Raw genomic sequence first — 16262 nt, 5'->3', positions numbered from 1 at the left:
CTGTTGCTTCTCATGCAAGGCCCTTCTGCTTTTGGATATTGAATGTCTGCTACATTTGCCAGTGTCCTTGCATCACTCATTCAGAGGCACAAAAGAGTCACTTGGGATTGCTGCTAGCTGTCTGCAGAGCATGACAGTGGAGTGAACAGTAAGCCCTTATTTTCAAAACTAGATGTTTTGCTTCCATCCTGTCACATGTAATTTCTTCTGTTTGTTCACATTGTCAGCAAGGCCATGGCAAGACCTCAAGGACTGTTTCTAACCATGGGCCTTTAACACCCATGACTTGAAGCCAGCCTTCGGATGGAGTAGAAGGCAACCAAATTTCAACTGGGTGACAACGAGGAGCTGAAGCAGTGCTGATTCCCCATTTCTGAGGCTGATATTCCCATATTTACCCCTTGAACTAAATGAGCAGAAACTCAGATGCACTTCAATATCTCTCCCTTCCCCATGCTGTGGTTTTTGAAATGACATTCCCAGGTACAACAAGCAACAGCTTTCCTCAAGTCGATACTGTGTGGGTATGTGCAGAGATCTAGATGCAGCCATGAAGCGCTCAGATCTCTCAATGCCTATCAAATGTCTTTGGCATCTGGACCATCTTTTCTCATGATGTAATGCCATTTTTCTGTTCTGGTAATGAGAAAGACCCTGAGGAGCAGTAGCAGTGGCTGCACCAGTGCCCCCATGGCAGATCCATCCATGGAGTATCCTGGTTTGAGGCAGCATGAACCCAGTGGAAGTGACTGCTTTAGGAGATCCAAGCTGGACATGACATAGTCTTCCATGTTTTATGAATCACTTATAGCTTTACAGTATGCTATGAGGTGAAAGACAGAAAAAGAGTAAAGAAGCTTCCAAACAGCAGAAGATACTACTGTATAATAGGTGAAAAAATAACAAAATGGACTGATCATGTCTGAGCATTTATCCTTCTGAGGCAATTACAGATTATAAATAATTACTTGTGTTATTTGGCTTTGAAAACAAGCCAGATAGAGAAACCTCAAGAGAAAAATGAGAAACCACCACATAGATCAGAATGATACCAGCAGAAAGAACAAAGAAAGGGACACAGAGAGAGATAGTAGATAGCCCAGTTATAAAAAGCGTTGAAATCCAAAGTGAAGTTTCATCAAAGGCTGGCTTAAGTGCAAAGGTTCAGACCTGACTATGGAGCAACTCATTTTTTTGTTGCTCTAGAGCAAGACCCGTCTCCTAAGATGTGAATGAGGGAATAAATGCTGTTCACTTGCTGAGCTGAATGAGGCAGTGGCACAGTCTGGCCACAGATGGGAAATCTCACAAGTAAAGATGGAGCCATTAGATAACATATTGGAGTGACTCTACTGAACAGGCTGAATGCCTGTTTGTGAAAAAAAAAAGAAAAAAAAAAAAAAGAAGAGAGAGAAGAATACACCGTATAAATACACAGCCTCCCAGTTCTTCTCACTCCTCTTTTCTGTGGCCATCAATATTAGGCTTCTACACCTTTCAAAGCATTTTGTGGCTTACTACTCTGACAAATGAGTGCTGTTCCGTATGCACTAAATGAACTTTCATTCTAAGCACCACGAGAACAGGGACATTGGTGTTAGCGCAATCCTTCCTACTGCTGGAAGGTGAGCCAGTCCCCAGCTCCAAGCCATTTGTTCACTCTATCCATGTAGCTTGCCAAAAGCACCAATAGGTAATGGGATTATTTATTTGGCATAATTGGTTAAGGCTAATGATGATGGGACATTAACATGTGATACTTCTGGATTTATCTGCAATTTAGATAAAAGGAGGTGAGGTTTTTCAGGTGTTGGTATGTTTAGCACTTTGGGATGAGCAGTTTATCCACCTGGACTCATTCTGCTGCTCCCAGAACTGGTTGTATATTAACACGTCTCATGAAAATCATGCGTGACATTACTCTTGCATCTATATATTGAAAAGAAATGGAATGGGACAGAAAAGCCCTTTGAAGTCAGTGGAAATGTCTCCCATCAACTTCAGTATGAACACATGAACGTAGAAATACAGGATTGAAAGGACTGCCTGGGTCACTGAATCAGTCCTCTGCTATCACCCGCACTACCTCATATCATCCCTTCTCCATCAGTTGGTTCCCTCCAGCCAGCCTATGGGTTGATGATGTGCTCAGCATATTGCTGACAATGTTGTTGATCGTGAGATTTTTGCATTACAGGTAACCAATGGGTTTGATTTGTCAGCTCTTACAGGCACAAACAGTTCCCAGTACACCAACTTACAAAATGCAGGTAGGTGAATAAATGCAGGTATTGGGAAGATGGAAAGAGTTACACAGTTATCTATATTTAGTCTACGTGTTTGTCAGAACTCTGGGCAGTCATGACAGGATTTCCAAAACATAACAGATGGGATTCTTCAGTGATCCTTGCAGCAGATAGTGAGGGCTGATAACAACAAAATGAAAGGGGCCCAGTTTTCTGGCAATAATTTTGGTCTTTAAGCATTAATAATGATAAGCAAAGAAGGCCCAGGTTCCTTGGATTGTTTTTTTTCTGAACAATGTAGTAAACGTTGAAAGTGAAAAGAAATTACTGAACCAGGAAGATTGTATACAATTTTATTCAGTGCCAATCATACGAACAGAAGACAGTAGAGAGGGCTGGAATGGGTTAAAATTAAAAGCTGTTTCTAAAGCCTGCAATAATAATACAATAGACTGGTGGTAGCCACAGGCAGAATTTACTGTCCTTGGTCTAGTGAACCAGAATTAACCCTTCAAGTGTCCTGGATGGCTCTGTGCACAGTGTCACTTTCTGCTCTGCTGTATGGATGTACGCTTTCTGTCAGATTGCTCAATTAATTATAATTGTCCTACCTTTAAAGGGATGGCCCTGGGCATACTAGGGGGTGTGGCCCTCATGGGGTTTTATTTCAAGCCATATCCTACTGTCTCCAACTCAGTCTTGCTCATCCATATTTAATGACACAAGTGTACCTTCTTTTTTTCTTCCTCCTTTTTTTTTTATTTTAAATTTATTCTTGCCCACAACTAGACAGGTGCTCGTTCTTCCTGTTACATTTGGGCAGCACCACCTAGCCCTGTGTTAGCATCTAACAAACAGGTGGGCAGACCCGTGAAAAAATGTTGGTGGGCAACACCTGCATATTTGAGAAGTGGCTTTTACAGACCTCTTCCCACCTCTGAGATGCAGCAGTAGGTATCTTGCAGCGTATTCAGTACTAAACAGGTACTAACCAGCTTCAAAGAAGGTTTTGGCAACTGAAATACACAGAAAGAAATTCGTTTTAAGAAACAGGGCAGGAAAGACATCTCAGAAACTGCTCATTTTATACTTCTAGTGCAACTTCTGCTGCTCTGAGAGCTACCAGTGACACACTTCATGCTGTTTGCACCTCGGTACAGTCTTGGACAAGAACCACATCCTGTGTATTATTGCTATTTTATGACAATAGGTAAAGCAATTTTAAAACATCAGACTGCCCATCTGCTATGGACTGCTTTTCACAATATTCAAAATATATGTGTTTCCCTTTCCTGTTTTGATATGAGTGAAATGCAGAACCACAGTTAGGTTATGAGACTGGGGGCCAGGAATTTTTCTACTTTTAATCCTGTCTCTGACATTGATTCCTTCATTAGCCTTGGGCAAGTCATTTCACTTGGATATATTCGAATCACCACATCTATAAAATGGAGATGCAGTGAGGTGTCTTGGAGATTTATTAGGCTGTGTCTGCAGCATACTTTGAAGAAGTCAAACTATATACACCTGTTAATGAATGGAATTTTAAAATATGAATGAAAATATCTCATTTCAGAAGCTCAGGTTTTGAGTAAGCATCCTACAAACCTGTGACTACTACTGCAGTGATTTTACATCCACAATGTAAACTCATTAAAAAAATTAGCTGAAATTTAGCATCATAGCAACCTAACACCAGCCAGTTTCCCAGTGAGAAGTGTATTGTCACTTCTGGACATTATATTGTCCGTATGAAATCGAAAATGAAGCTTTTGCATTTAAACATTTCTGTTGGTAATTTAGAGAGCACTTGCTCTGTGACTGGTAGGTATCTAGGGAAATTAGACACCCTTATCATCTCATCACTATAGAGTAGAACTGTAGCCTTGCAGGAACATTTTGCTGCAGCCTCAGTAGAGCCCAGATGTCACCTAACTTCTCATTTTGCTTTGGCTAGAGACTTGGAAGCTTCAACAGGACATGCAGCATTCCACGCATCAGTTGTGTGTGATTGATGGAGATCTCTTCAGCACCTGGTCTGTAGAAGGGCATCTGAGATGAGCCAGTCCCATTCTGCTTTGATGGTGGTAAAGTCCTTGGTATCAGCAGAACAGCATGGAGCTAGCTGTGTGCCCATCCTGCCCTGATGCTCAGAGCAGCACGCTGGGATGCATGAGATGTAAGTCATTGGCCTGAACCAAAATAGGCTTGTGCTGCTCCTGTGTTGTCCTTACTCATGCTGGACTTTCTGTGGGCAAGAATGAACCTCCCCTGTGACTAATCTGTTTCTGACTCACCAGCTGCATCAGAATGCAGACTTTGAAGAGCTGTGGGAAAGAGCAGTGCTCTGAAGCGTATGCTAAATGAACACTGACCCTGGCGGAGGGATCACAGCCACCTACCATTGGAGATGGGTTTAGTGGAGCTGGGGAGGCAGAAGCACAGCTTGCCACCAGCCTTTGACTGCTGCCTCTGCTGCCTCTCTGCTCATTGCTCCCAGTCAACCATGGGGCTGCAACTACCAGGTGGGAACAAAGACTCTGTCCCAACTTGGAAGGGGTAGGTGGTAGTGAGCTGCCTGCAGAGTGGAAGGCATCTGAGTAGGAAAGAGAGGCACTTGGAGTGCAGTGGGGTTACAACGAGAGCAAGGAGAAGAAGGATGGGTCTCCAGATGGAAGCAAAGCAATGCTAAGAAGACATGGTACCTTTACAAGAACAGATTAGTCTGAAATTAGTCACTCAAGGCAACCTGAATTCAGCTCTCCTTGCTCAGACGTTGTAATCTCACATGAGCCAGTGCACAGGTGCTGAGCAGAGCTGTGCATCCTGACTGCTTACAGGCGCCTACAGAGTGGTGTGAAAAGCTCGCAAAGGACAGTGCCAGGCCATGTGCTGCAGGGTACAGCACTGCACCTGGTCTGAGTGGAAGCAGTGAGCAGAGGTCACTCACTGCAGCCCAGTGCAGACACCCATGTGGGAGCAGCAGAGGTGGCCTTTGGCTGGGGAGTAGGAGGGAAGAGCTCAAAGCTCACAGGAGACCTGTGGATGGACACTGAGCATCCTTTCCCCCCCTTTGGGGGAAGATTCAACACAGGTTGTCCCCCTTGCCAAGTGTAGAACTCCTCCTGCAGCCCATCTCACACCTCTGGCGGTGTGCCTTGTGGTGAAGGCTCCTTGATCAGTCACAGCTATCTTCCAGGACATGATGGAGAAATTATTGTCCAGGAGCTGGGAAGGGACATACCCCTGAGAGAGACATTCCTCTCTAGGAGCATTTCTGACCTCTGCAGCCTGGCATACCATTCAGCACACAGAGCTCAGCAGTGGCCAATTCCTATGTAGGCCAATAGCTTGCATCTCCAGTCCCTGCTGCACCTGGGAGTCAGAACTGAAGCTGTACCTTTGGCTAGCATGTAATATTGCAAAAAGGACTTTTCAAAAGTCTGTGCTGAGATGTTCCTGCCCTTTAAGCCTGATGCAGTTAGGAGTGTGGCAGAGGGAGAGGCTTAGCTTTGGGATGAGCACAGTGCAATTAATTCCCATAACTACTTTGAGGAGAGGCCCCAGGGATTTTATGTAAGTCTCTTACGACTTGGAAAGATGGATTCTGTCCATCTTTGGTTTGGTTGCAAATGAAAGAGCAGAAGCCATGTTCAAGTGGTGAGTTTTGCTGGTTTAGCAATAAAATGCTGAAATCACTTTCAGTACAGCCTTGCCATGCTCTTCCGCACTTGCCCTGATGAAATAAAGAAGCCAACGTATGAATGTATATATTTTTGATTGTACTGTGGGCCACAGCAGTGGGCACAGACTCATGGTACTGTGAGTGCATGGGGCTCCAAAAGCAGAAGGGGATGCATAAGGCATGAGGTCAGCCAGAAGGGCTCTGCAGCTGTAGCCCTGTCCTGTGGCACAAAGTGAGCCCAGCCTGACCCTGTACAGGAAGGACATCACATGGAAAAAAGTGCATGTTCCCACTTTCCATAGCATCCACTTGTGTCCCAAGTAGCTGCTTGTTCAGTTGGCTTCATTTTTTTTATTTGTTTGCTGTTTCTGCCTTTTATGAATCTGGTGGTGTCATTTTCACACTGAAGCCTGTTTCACCGCGTTTCTGGCCAACCTCGTTGGTCAAACCTGTTCTACCACATCAGGATCTTTTTTTATAGCTCACGTCTGCCAGGAAAAGCTTGCCATTCATCATCTTCATTTCTGCTGTGTTCATTTTCTGATGCTCATGAAATATACTGGTATTTCCGAAGTAATACAAAGCTCAGGAGGCAGGGTAGGAGGACCAGGCCAGGACAGTCCCAGCCCTGAAGAGTGTGTCATGCTCAGAACTGGGGAGAAGGAGAAAAAAGCGGCCCTGAGATAAAAGAGATGGGTGGTGGGACTTGTAGCCCCTTCCCAGGAGAACCCCCCCCCGAGTGTTTACAGCTGGCTCCTGGCTCAGGCAGAGCAGCCTTTCCCACAGCAGTCCCATGCTGTCTGTTCTGCAGTTCAGGTCTGTGTTCTTCCTCCTTTTTTTGTATTACTCATCCTATCATAGATGAGAACCGTGCACTGGCTGTCATGCTGTGGAAGTACAGCTGTGTTTGGGTCACCGTGTTTCTATACCTCACGGAATCACAGAATCACAGAATGGCCAGGGTTGAAAGGGATCTCAAGGATCATGAATCTCCAACCCCCCTGCCACATGCAGGGCCACCAACCTCCCCATTTAATACTAGACCAGGGCCCCATCCAATCTGGCCTTGAAAACCTCCAGGGACGAAGCATCTACAATCTCTCTGGGCAGCCCGTTCTAGAAATGTATCATCATATGTGCAAAGTGGTTCAGTTGCTGCTTTGTTAACCAGGTAACATTATCAGTGGCAGAATTCATGGGGGTGCTGAGAACTGGGACCAAGTCTGGTACGGCCAGCAGTTTGGGGAGAAAATTAGGGTTTCTCATAGTATCTGCTCACGGTCAAACAGTTCAGAGGACTGGTATTTGCAGCTACTTCTTGCTCAGAGAACCAAAGCCATGTCCTCAGTGCACAGTGCTGGGACCATCTCTGCTTTCCAGCAACTTGGGCATAAGTGGCCTGAGGTCAGAATGTAATATACGAGCAACTGCTAACAATTTATTTGTCTGCCGGAAGTGGGTTTGGATTCCTGATTATAAATGCTCACTTTTGAAGTCTCTGCAGCTGTGTGAATGCCTTGAAAGCAATGGTCAGGTTCCTCTGGTTCATGGGCTGCAGAGGAGGAACCCAGCGGAGGAGCCCTGCTCTGCCGCCGGCGTCGGTCTCCTGCTCGGTATCTCACCCAGACACAGATAAGCGAAAAAGCAGAGGTTTGTGTCACGCTTCTTTCATAGTTCTTGTGTACAAATGTTCGCATGCCGCAGCGGTTCAAAGAGCCTAAAGATATGATCTTAACTGTGGTGCTTTCCCAGCCTATGGCCACGGTTTGCCTCTGTGAATAAAGGCGGCAGTGTCTGCAGCCAGGAGATCTCTCCTATAGATCTCATTGGGCTGTTTGCCTCCCTGGGGAGCAGAGTTGGGGACAGCAGAGTTCAGGGTAGCACGTGTTGGAGAATTGATGGGGAAATTTGAAGCCTAAATGGCACATGCTGGCCTTCTCGCAGAGATGAGGAGTCAAGAGGAAGCGGCTGGGATGTGGAACATGTGCCAATTCTGAACTACACACATAGGCATATAGGGAGCATGCTAAGAAAGCCACACGTGTGCGCACACACTTGTACGTGTGTATGCCTATGTTTGTAACAGCTCCTCATATCCCTCTGATTAGGGATTCTATCGATGATTGCCTGATTTGTCCTGTGGCAGACAAATTCAAATGAAAATGTGTTCCCCATCTCCCTGCTACTATAAATTCTGTGCTATGGGGAAGTAGTGAAGTACACTAGCTGTACACCCATGGAGAAATGCCCTGTTGAGAAGTATTACACAGGGAACAACTGACAGCCCTTCACTTCAGTGGGTACATTTCTCTGTACAGCTGCATCACCACTAATGATAAATGAGCAACGTTTGATAGCCGACTCCGTTGCCTGACAGCTACAGTTTTGGCCAGAGGGCCACGACAGGCTTTAGACTTCTGTTCAAAATGAGTTAAACATATTAGGTATTGCGAAGCCACAGAAGCCTCGAGAATGAGTGCTGAAATGAGTTATCAAGGTATGCTCCTGGGTACACAACTTGCAAAGCAGATGTCATTCTAATAATGTGTGATATAGAACATGTCTGGCCTAAACCCTGCTGGATGAAATATGAAGCCCCGTTGGTGATATTTAATATCATTTTATGAGGTGCCATCTTATAAAGACAATGCCCGCCTTATGTGGAATGCTTAAGGTATTTTGCCAAAGGCACAGGGAGGTATCTGAACTAAGTAGAATTTTTATTATTTTATAAGCCTTTACTTTGTAATATTTCTGTTTCTACATTATTGTGGTACTAGCTGCACTAACCCTTTGTCTGGTGAACCTCACAAGCAGTTATTGAGTGACTGATGGCCACAGCTCTCTGCAGGGTAACGGCCAGGGCCTGCCTAAATATATTCTTAACAACAACAACAAAAAAGCCCCCAAAAAACACAACAACCCAAACAACAGAAACTGGTCTTCAAAGGGAAATAAAGCTTCACAGGAGGCACACATGGAAAGGAGGTCCTTGGAGCTACAGGACCCAGAGTTTTAGGTGTTCTATAAAGGAGCGAGGCCCAGGAAGATGGTGAGCTGTGCATTACAGCTGTATATTAGCTATAAAGCTGTAGCATGCTTCTCCTCCTGAATTCCTCTTGTCAACGGTGCCTTTCTGCTGAGATTGCCGGATCCCTTTGCTGACATCCCAAGGACATGTGCAGAGTTACTTAATTTAAGGAAGGTAACAGGTGTTTTAATTCTCCGATTCTCTCTCAGTTTGTTCAAAATGTTTTCTTTAATGCTGCTTTTGTGGAACTTCCTAGCATGGACCTGCTGACAGGTAGAGGCTGAGTGCAGTGGTTACTGTCAGCAGATCAGACACCTCCTCCTGGCACCAGTGCTGTGTCGAGCACCCTGATCCATGCTTATGTGACAGTGGTGCTGAGCTGGGGCAGGGAGACTCAGCACCAGACCCCATCTGGCCCCATGCTGCCAGGGAAGTTTCCTTGTGTCAGCTCCTGCCCATCTGCCTGTTTAAAGCAGCATCCACACTGCTGGCATTAGTCGCCTAGCCATGTCAGGGGCCACTGCATGCAGCTTCCAGTTTGGAAGACATCCCTGCACCAAAATAGGTGGTGCTTCCTGCTTGTAATCCCAGCATTCTCCTTCTGTCTTCCTACCTAAGTGATCTCTCAATGTGCAGTAGTGCAGCCTGGTATCATTCCCTTTGACAAAACTCTACTAACTTTATTTTTTTTTGCCCTTGAACAACTTGCTTTCCTCCCAAACTCATCATCCTCTGAGCCCAAGGTCTGTGATATTCAGATTCATCTTTCTTTATACCATAAACATGCCATATATATATAATGCATTGGGACACTGGCAAGCAATGACTATTGGAGGCAGAATGGGTGCTGAGGGGCCCATCGCTGCGCAGTTGCAGAGCTCAGCAGCAGCTCATCCATCGCACTGCACTACATGACCTGCCTGTCTCCATGGCTGTGGCGTGCAGCACATAACGCTGACATGGAGTCAGAACTGTGCACTGCAGCCAGCCCTTCTGGCCTTGGTGCTACTGCACTCAGCGCTACCTGCTAGCGGCCCCATGCCGGGTCAGGATGCTGCTGTCTGAAAGAAGCCCATCTCAGACATTCCTGAAAGCCACTGCTCAGTGTACGACATGTCGAGCGACATCTGCTGTGCCACAAAGCATCAGTGTGTTGCAAAATACCATAATGAAAGGTGACAAGATATACTGCAAGCTGTTTGGCCAATATTTTTGTTTATCCTGGGGGCAAATTCCATGCAGACCCACAGCACGGTACCTTTGCCTGGGGTGGCCAGCCAAACCCCTCAACATTTGGGCATCTTCAAGCGCTCAGAGCTACCCCTGGCCCAACACAGGTGATGGTGGGCAGAGCTCGGTGCAGAAGCACCCCCAGCCCACCCGCATCCCCCACCCACAGATTTTCCTCATGATGTGGTGCAGCTGTGGTGGGCGCTGAGGGCTTTCCTTGCCTCTCAGAGCTCATGAACTTGCAAGCAAATCCCCCATCCCCATTGTACGGGAGGCTCTTGTTTATATAGGTTTTCCACTTGGAGCTCATTTCCTTCAAGTCTGTCCTCATACTCAGTGAAATCCCTGCTCTGAGCTGCAGGAGGCTTTTAGCTCCTCTTTCTGCTTACATTGTTGCAAGAGTTGAGTGGGAAAATGCACAGAGCTGGGAGATTAAAGATGTAAATTTTATAAACAGAAATCAAAGGTCCTAAATCCTTAGCAAAGAAAAGCAGACGTAAGTATGAACATTAAAAAACATACATAAATAGTACTTCAAGGCTGAATGTGTTAAATTATTCAACGGTTAAGTCATAAGTGTTCTTAAACTTAAGTATAAAAATGCCCTTGACAATATTTCATAGCTGTGCATTTCTTTAAAATATTTAGCATTCTCATTAAAGAGAATGACTTTATTTTATATATTAGTTACACTCCCGCTTGTTAATATGAGGAATTTAGTAGTGAAGAGCTTTCTTATGCACATAAGACAAAGACAATTTACATATAAAGTTGGACAACTATTCACTTTTTATTTATTCCTGGATCATCTGCATCCACGCAGAGCCACAGAATATTTAAACAAATTTGTTCCTTAATGCAGAGTATTAATATTTCCTTGCCCAAAATATCATTTGCTAATGCCACCATGAAGACAGGTTCATTCAGAGCTACACGGAGGTTCTCGCCTCGGAAAGGCTTAATGAACCTTACATTTTTGGTATACTGCACCGTGTAATGCCTATTACATATTCATTGCCAGGATGGAAGATTTCCTTTAACTCTGAGGCTCCTGGCCTAGTTCACTGTAAAACATTGTCAAAAATCACCAGAGACTTTCACTGAGAATTGTGACTCTTGATAGCAAGATGTAATGGGAAGCTTTAGAATAGAAGAGCCGCTGCTATATGGGCCCAGGGGGAATAGTTCTGACAGACAAATGGATGGGTAATACAGTTTTTGACATAATGGGATGAAAAAGTTTATGCCAGAAAGAACTGAATTAAAGTTCATACTTTGAGGAAATTCTGAAGTTCTCCCAACCAGCAGCATTACATTCGTGTGCTTCATGCTAAGGCATGCATGCCAATGGACTTTTTCCTGGTTTTGAATTGGTTTGCAAGCTTACCAAGAAGCCACAGTAACAGTGTTAGTTACTGTCCTGGTGCCGCTGCTGCACAGGACAATCTCAGGGAGCTGGAGCTGTCTGTTTGAAGGCCGTGCATCATCAGTTTGTTTCTCAACCCCCTTTCGTAGGAAGAACAGAACAAAAAAGACCATAATTTGGAGTGTTGCTCTGGAATACCAGATTGCAAACAGCTTTGTTATTTCAGTTCTTTCTCCTTCTTGTTTTGTGAACTTTAGGTATTGGTAGCTCCAGGATCGCTGCACCCTAGTGAGGAAAGGAGTTCGGCTGATGTAGAAATCACTGCAAGCTGAAGGCCTTCATTAACATCTGAGAAGTGTTGCTTGCTGCTCTGTGCATTATTTTTGGTGATGGCAGCCTGCGCTGTGACCAGATGTGCTTTTAGGCGGTGTGCATGCATGCACGCAGCAAGGGTCTGACCGCAGGTCTCTGGGGAGGCGATGGTGCAGTAACAGCCTCTCCTCTGGAGCTGCCTTCCAAGCTGTGTCTCCTGTGAGCCAGCTGTGACAGACGCGGTGGCTGAACTGCAGAAATGAGTGCAATGGGGAAAGGCCTCATAATGGCCAAGATGAAAAATGTGTTAGTGCAGAGCAATGAAGTGATGGTAAATCTGAGATGTAGGCACCAGTCACCACTTGTGCCACGCCGTTGTCAGAAGGGTGCTGAGGTATCTGAGAGAGCAGGCTGAGAAAGCGAGCTAATTATACCACATTATTCACTTCTGCTCATTAGCTATAGTACAAAGGCTCTGCTTTTTATGTATATATTAAAGTGCCGAGGAGTACAGGAATAGATAACTTAATGTTCCTTTTGTCTCACTATTTGGTTTGGCTTAGACAGAAAAAAAAACGCACTTTCATGGTCCTGCAGTTTTCCATCCTACAGAATTAGGGATGTCATCATATGTCACCCCAAGCGAACTGCAAAAGGCCGCTCACTCCCTGATGCCTTGCCAAGCCGAGCTCAAGCAAAGCTTCTGTGCTTTATAACAGGTTCTGACCCGTGTCTGCACAAGGGGTGTGAAGGCAGCCTGCCTTCCCCTGTGCTCAGCACAGGCACTGCTTCATGGGATATGCTTCCCCCGCCTCTAAGTCCCTTTCAGCACACACCTCAAATAGCTCCAGAGTCATTTGGCAGCCTCAAGGCAACACCCCGCTGCCATCTCCCTGGGTGCACTGTGCCCTCTCACTGCCCCTTTCTGCTCCACCATTTTGGGAGTGCAGATCCCACCTGCTCCCCGCTGAGCTTCACTGCCACAGATTCTGCTGTTTGATAAACTCGGGGTGCTGTTACAGCACGTCTGCTCTTACAGTCCTGCTATTGCATTTAGATCTGAGAATGAGCCATTAGGACAAGATGAGTGGGAAAGCAGAAAATTTGTTTATTGAAATTATTTATATGCGAGAAATTCCTGACTTTCAAAGTGGATCTCCAGTGCACGAGTTGCAGAGCATGCACTAATCCAAGAGAAGAGGAACAGGTAATGCACTTCTGTGCTTGGATGACGGAAATCAAATTCGTGCATTGAAATCTTCCCTTTCCCATGATGACAATTGCCTTGCCATTCTAATTATGTGCATCACAAAAGCCACTGCTTCAGTAAAACACCCTGCAGCTACAAAAAGGGATAGGCTGGAGAAGCACACATCACCAATAAGTGGCACTGAGCATCTACTCCATTTCTCACACAGGTTGGCATATTTCTCAGTGGTCCATCTGGTAGAATTGGATGGCATTTATCAGGAAATAATCCAATTGTGGCATGCCAAAACCTGAACATGAAAAGTACTTGTGCCTCGTGTCAATCATTCACCCTCTGACAGTTCAATAAACATCCTTTCTGTGATAGTTTTCAGGAACACTGACACCCAAAATGCTGGAAACAATGCCAGAGCTGGAAACGACAATGCTTCTGTGAAACATCACGAGAGACCCACACAACCTGGCATGCATTTTGCCAAGTGTTGCTTAGCAATACAGCGTCTGTGGGCCTCTGGTGGGCAGGATTATCTGCAGAGGGAGAGGCATTCACACCTCTGATGAAAATATTCCCAAATAAAGGAGTGCAAAGAAGAGAAGTGCAGCGTGGAGCATGGGATGCTGCAGCCACAATACGCAACTGGAGGCTTGCAAGAAAACATCTCACCACTCACACTTCTTCCACAGGTGCCAAGCTGTGTGCAGCACGTGCCTTGTCCCATGTGGCAGGGCTCTCCCAGTCAGCAGTCGTGTTGCTGCATTGTGAGCAGCTCCCACAGAAGGCACGTGCAGGCAGAACCTTGTGTGGGCTGGGCTGGGGGCACCATGACTGAGGACGATGGCATGCAGAGGGAGCCCAGACCTGGAGCTGGGGTGTAAATAATCAGCATCACTTGTAAGGAAGTGTGAAACAGGAACAGGCCTTTGACAGCCTAGGTGTTGGTAATAATAGGATCACACAAGGAGCTCGTGGTAAGATAAAAGAAAACTTGCTCGCTGCCAAAATTCCCTCTCCCCAAATGACTCGGTTTACTGTTTACTTCTCCAGCTCCCCTGTCCCACCCCTGAAAAGTAAAGGCAGCTTTTCCAGAACAGCAAACAAAGCTCCATGGCTGGAGGGAGAGAGCACTACTTTATATTGCAAGCACCACTTTGCCACCGACAAGGAAATGGAATTGAGGAAAGTGAAATAACTTGCCCAAAGACACTGACAGACCTGGGAACTAAATTCAGGACTCCTTAATGTGCCAAATCCTGAAGCAGACACTCCTGAGGTCTCACCAAATCACCTTTTATGTGCGTGCCCAATAAACAGGAATGAGAGTAACTCATGCATATCAGATAAGGGGTTTTTGTCTGTCTCATGTTCAGGGTTTTCAGATCCAGGAATCAGCTGATACACAGAGTATGCAACCTTCCCTTCCAGCATTATGAAGGTAGCCCCAGTGCAGACACGCCTGCCTAGCCCACCCAGACAGAGGTGTGGGAGGCTGCTGGGGATGGAACTTTTGGGGCATTTCCCCAAAACTGCCTTTTCCCCTCTGGCTCAGGGCTGCCTGGCTCAGGGCTGCACTGACAGGGCTCTTTCCAACAGACAGAGCTCCACACCAAAACCCAGAGGTGTGCAGATTCCTGTATATACTTATGACAGTTTTCCAGGGAGAAGTGCAAGCTAACTCCATCAGTGCCTTTGAGCCTTGACTTGTTAATTGGCATTACTTCTAATTCCCAGCTATATTTTAAGGTATGAACCTAAGGAATTTTAAAGTCATTATGTGGGTGAGGGACTGATAAAAATAAATCCTTCAGGTTTACAAGTGGCAGTGAGGGAATAAAAGGTGTTAAGAAATCCACAAGTTTTCAGCCAATTGGTTCAAAAAAGTATCCGGGTGGACTGCAGCTTCTGGAGAAAGGTCATTGATACTACTCTGAGTACCTCGTTTTATGAACTTTATGCATCACATAAAATAAATTTAAAGCAGTTTAATTTAACAGTCTAATTAGTCATGGCTTTTTCATCTTGTCTATTTAACTATACACAGAACAAAGAGAAAGGCTCAATGCCAAATTTGGAGCTGGCACAAATCATCTCTATGAGTCAAAAAAGCCGTTCCTGCTCATCCAGGCTGGATGTAGATGCAGTTGGCCAAATTTATCCCCAGGGATAACACCGCTAATGTCTGGAGAGTTGTACCGTGCATGGATCAGAGTGCCAGGAATTAACTCCCCGTGGAGCAGATCTCTTGGTCTCCACATTCAGAGACCAGGCTAGTGAAAATGTGAGTTAAATACTCTGGAGGAATGACTTAAAAACTCCAGATAGTTTGGAACACAACTCCTCTGTGCGTTGGCTTCACAAGCACGCACACAAGCATTCCTCATCACTTCAGTTTAATTTCCATTCCCTTTCACTAAATTTTACTGTTCATACAATCTCAGGCAAATGGCAGTCACACGAATGCATCCTCCACTGTGCCTTGTGCTTCTGCTCCTCTGTGTAAACCACAGCAGTATGTAGATCTTGGTGCAAAGGCATGAATCAACTCATACTGACAAAGGTGATGTTTCTAAGCAGATTTCCAGCTAACACAGTCTTTAGGCTAGCTAAAACCTAGAGCTCCATGGCCATACTTAGAGGCTGCTTCTTTTTTGGGAGGGTTGTGATTCTGCTGTCAGTTTATTTATTTTGTTGATTCCAGCAGAATTTCTTTCCTGTCTGTGGAGGCATGGGTCTCATCCCTTTTGGTCGTGCTTTTGCAGGGTCATGTACCAGGGGCAGGTTGCCATCCTCAAAAGCCCTCAGGGCTCTCCTCCCATGCCAGCAGGCAATGAAGAGGTTGGAGGTCTCTGAGGTGGCAAAGTCATGGGTCATCTCAATCCCTGCTGACACAAAAGTGCCTTCAGAATTGCTCTTTTCAAAGTTTCTGTAAGTTACCTTCTCCCAGCCAAGAGCAACTACAACAAACACAAGCACAGTAAAGAAATGCAAATGTATCTTAAACCACGTAATAATTAACTGTGTTCAATTAGTCTCTGAGGTGCTCTGCGCCGCTGTGTGGTCTCCCTGGAGGCACTGGCAGCACCATAGTGGTGAGTTAATGAGTTCTGGTTGCATCTTGTCCACACTCGGCTGCCTCACCACACTCCTCTGGCCCGGCTTTAATGAGGAAGAACACCGACTTCTGA

At 45.6% G+C, this 16262-nt stretch overlaps 1 long non-coding RNA gene across 1 annotated transcript in view; it reads left to right on the top strand.

The window, feature by feature from the left end:
- Nucleotides 1–15601, top strand: part of LOC128083703 (uncharacterized) — a 75412-nt gene extending 59811 nt beyond the window's left edge. Inside the window, exons 3-6 of the long non-coding RNA XR_008208161.1 lie at nucleotides 2198–2270; nucleotides 4204–4425; nucleotides 7427–7581; nucleotides 11816–15601. This is a non-coding gene — a long non-coding RNA (uncharacterized LOC128083703). The remainder of the gene's footprint in view (nucleotides 1–2197; nucleotides 2271–4203; nucleotides 4426–7426; nucleotides 7582–11815) is intronic.
- Nucleotides 15602–16262: the final 661 nt, after the last annotated feature.

The sequence above is a fragment of the Tympanuchus pallidicinctus genome, unplaced genomic scaffold (genome assembly GCF_026119805.1).
Source record: "Tympanuchus pallidicinctus isolate F22 unplaced genomic scaffold, pur_lepc_1.0 scaffold1, whole genome shotgun sequence".
Lineage (NCBI taxonomy): Eukaryota > Metazoa > Chordata > Aves > Galliformes > Phasianidae > Tympanuchus > Tympanuchus pallidicinctus.
The sequence above is the reverse complement of the archived record's forward strand: the minus strand, read 5'-3'. Positions and strand labels throughout refer to the sequence as shown.